Source organism: Papio anubis, chromosome 5, assembly GCF_008728515.1.
Source record: "Papio anubis isolate 15944 chromosome 5, Panubis1.0, whole genome shotgun sequence".
In the NCBI taxonomy this organism is placed as follows: domain Eukaryota; kingdom Metazoa; phylum Chordata; class Mammalia; order Primates; family Cercopithecidae; genus Papio; species Papio anubis.
The window spans coordinates 45,804,662-45,808,554 of record NC_044980.1 but is presented as its reverse complement, the minus strand read 5'-3'; positions in this window follow the sequence as shown (position 1 = coordinate 45,808,554).

The window sequence follows — 3,893 nt, the reverse complement described above, 5'->3', positions numbered from 1 at the left end:
TAAATATTTACCTTTTAAAAATAATCTCAGTAAGCTATACTTTTGGAATCTTTTTGGGTGGGCAAATAAATACTTCCAGCAGAAACAAAATGAAGAACAGTTCCACTCTCCTCTAACATTTACAGAGAAATTCTCTTCTTATCTAGTATTCTAAACGTTCTTGGCCCAAAATACATTGTCTATAATGATTTTCTCTCTAAAATTGGAGCAAGAGATATTCCACTCCAGCAGCTAGAAAGAGGCCCCTTCCAAACTTATTCTGAAGTTCCCACTGGAAAATGTATGTATCTCACGTACCTAGTCTTTCAAGCAAGTGTTATAAATCTTGTCTATACAGTAATTAGAGTTATCTGAAAGGGAATATAGGCTGCTTGTCTACATTAGTTAAGATAACTTGTAATTTCTTGGGAAGAAAATTCAGAAAATGAAAGTTATCTCTGTATGGAATTCCAGTATCCAAAGGATGAAATCTCTCACAAAATTTTCCATGTAATATGGTTCAAAAAGGTGTAATATAAGCATGCTACTGCACCTTATTTCCCCTCTGTAACTCCTGGAAAGATGCCACAGAACATGCAGTTTACATCTAGTCCTTGCTTGACATTAGTAAGAAATTACCGTTGATCAGCTTAGCAGACAAAAGAGAACCAAATTCACCGTTCCGTCTTCCAGTCTTTGTTCTTGACAGGTGTTCTATCCTCTTGCCTTCCACAGTCTGTAAACTGGAATACTGCTTCATGTCCAGTTCACATGGCAAATTGAAAGGAAAGGAATGACTCTTGAGAAGGCAGAATGAAGAAGCAAGTTGATTTTTAGCATCCTCCTCTTCTTAATATGTCCTCTATTGCTCAGTCAGGTACTGTGACCAGGATGCATGAGGACCCCGCTGAGGCATCTTGACAGTCTCTAAACTCTGAGGAGAATTTGGATGTCCCTGCTGGTTCCAATAGAGCTCAAGGGCCCAAAAAGTTGGTGGTGGGGGAGGGGGGTGGTGGGCAAGTTCTCCCTCCCAGCCCTGATTTGTCTATTTAAGGCTTGTTCCCAACATCTATCAGATCAGGCTGTTGAAGTGCATTTATTACTCTCAGGTAATGTCTCTGGTGGGTTGAGGCAGCCCCATGTCATTTAAAGTTTGGTTGGTTTTCCAGCACCAAACCAGAAAAAGCATTTTGCAGGTAATTGCTTCATAAAGAAGCAATAAAGAAGCAGATTTCACAAAGGCAGAAATGGAAAGTCTACTCCTAAAGAAGGTTAATATAAGTCTTAGTGGCAATACAGATGAGACATAAACAAAGCAAATTTTCTTTTTCTACTACTGCAGTAAGTTCCTCTACCATTAAATATTATATTTCAATATACATGGTTGATCTGCAAAAATAAGATAATTGATGTGAAAATAATTTGTAAATACAAAGCAGCTTAGTTCTGTAAGCAGTATAGTTACAATAGTAGTGATAACATTATTACTATTATTTTACTCTTGTTACTATTACTGGTGGTAGTGATAGTCAATTCCTGTTCAAATGGCAGAAGACTTAAGAAGGGGAAATACACTAGAGATTTAATTGTTAATGACTTGCTGATGATTTATTCTAGCTCTGTAGAAATATATATATTTACTATTTTCTCAGTGATCCTAGGAAAATAATATAAAATATTATATCATATTATGTATAATATGCAAATAAATACTAATGTGAACACATAATCACTAATGTTGTACGTGTATAAGTATCAGCCATGGTGTAATGCATAATATTATATGACAAAATTTTAATGTAGACTCCACACACATTATAATAAAATACACATCAAGTTAAAATGGAGTTAAACCTCATATCAAAGACATCAATTATCATATATTTTAATTAGAAACCTATCTTTAATTTCTTTGCTAAGCACAAATTATGTATTATAATATTGTGTAAAATGTTAAATTGACCTTAGAAAGGCAAGCATTCATGCTTATTTGTACACTTCGAGCATGTTATGTAATATTTTACTAACGAGTACCACCAATAAATCTAAGGAAAGCAGCTCAGGGTAGTTTAAACAAACGATTAGTGTAGACAATATGGGCATAAATCTTTTCTGCTCTTAATATACCTGTAGAGATAGGAACCTATTTTATAGGTAAATGCAAGTGCTAAAATTATAATCTTAATGTGCATATTTAATTGACTTTATATTGTCACAATACTTTGTCTCAAGGCATTTAAAAAATATGCCTTATCTAGAGAGTAAAGCCTGTTCTTGTACCTTCATTTCAGTGAGAATGTAGAACTGACCCTATGGTGTCTCTATATGTAAGCCTCTGTAGCATTTCCAGGAGCAATAATGTGTATTTAGTCATCCACAAATCCTGTTATCTTTTGTGATATTCATTCATGAATAAGGTAGGAAGAGGCAAGTGGAGTTCAGAGTTGAGGTAGAAGCTATAGCAAAATGGTAACCTAAGACAATTTTAATTCGTGTGAAAAGTCTCAAGCCCACTTTGGCTGTATTTTCCGTAGTCTTTCACCATATGCCTTAGAGCAGAAGTTAACCTTCAGGTTTTGATGTTTGAGAGATGGAGAGATAACTCCATGATTTGTATGAAATACAGTTATTCAACCAATTTGAGGGACTGGTGAATAGTTTTAAGGATTATGATTTATTATTACTTTACCTAACTTATCTAATTCAATGAAGTGTAGATGTTTGTGATTTAAATACATAATAAAATATATTTCCTTCTATTGGCAACTTTGACCCAGTTCTTTCAGGGCATAATTAGGTTGGTCTGTCTATATACAGATCAACCAATTTCAAAAGAGCTGGATGTAAAGTAACAGTCATTTTCAATATTTATTTTCGTATGAGAGCAAAATCTCTAGAAAATAGACTTTTCTTTTTAAGAAACAAGGTCTCATTCTGTCATCCAGGCTGGAGTGCAGTGGTGCAGTCGTAACTCACTTCAGCTTTGAACTCCTGAGCTTGAGCAATCCTCCCACCTCCCACCTCAGCCTCCTGAGTAGCTAGGATTACAGGTGCACACCACCATGCCTAGCTAATGTTTAAAAACTTTTTTTGTAGAGACAGGGTCTCGCTATGTTGCTCAGGCTGGTCTCTAACATTCCTAGCCTCAAGTGATCCTCCCACCTTGGCTTCCCAAAGTACTGGGATTACAGGAATGAGCAACCATGCCCAGCTGACTAAATATTTTGATCAACCCAGATAGTTGCATTGCATTGATATAACTTTTAAAAGCAATTATAGTAAGAGTTTTGATAGACTGCACACAAAATAAATGTGCAGCTGATGGGAACATACATTTTAAAAATTATATTATTTACCTGGCTGACTAAATATTTTTGATCAATCCAGATAGTTGGCATTGAATTGATATAATTTTAAAAAGCAACTATGGTAATAGTTTTGATAGACTGCACACAAATTAGATGTGCAACTGATAGGCACATACATTTGAAAAATCATATTCTATTTACCTTTCTGTAATGATCCATGTATCTGACCATTATCTGATCCATTTATATTGCAGTAAATTGTGTAACTTCATAAAGTGTCTCTATTCTTCTTTATACCTTTGCTAATTAATAAAAAAAAGTACCTATAAAACGTATTTTTTGTTCTTTGAAAACATTTTTGTAACTCTTTTATAGATGCTATTTTTATATGTAAATATGAACAATCATAATTTTTTAAAATGGTAAGATTCAATTTTTCTGAAGTGGGGGCAGCTATGGTTTATTTTACTTTATTTTATTTTTATTTTTGGAGACAGGGTTTTCTTCTGTCACCCAGACTGGAGTGCAATGGCACAATCTTGACTCACTGCAACCTCCACATCCTGAGCTCAAATGATCCTCCTGCCTCAGCCTTCGAAGCAACCG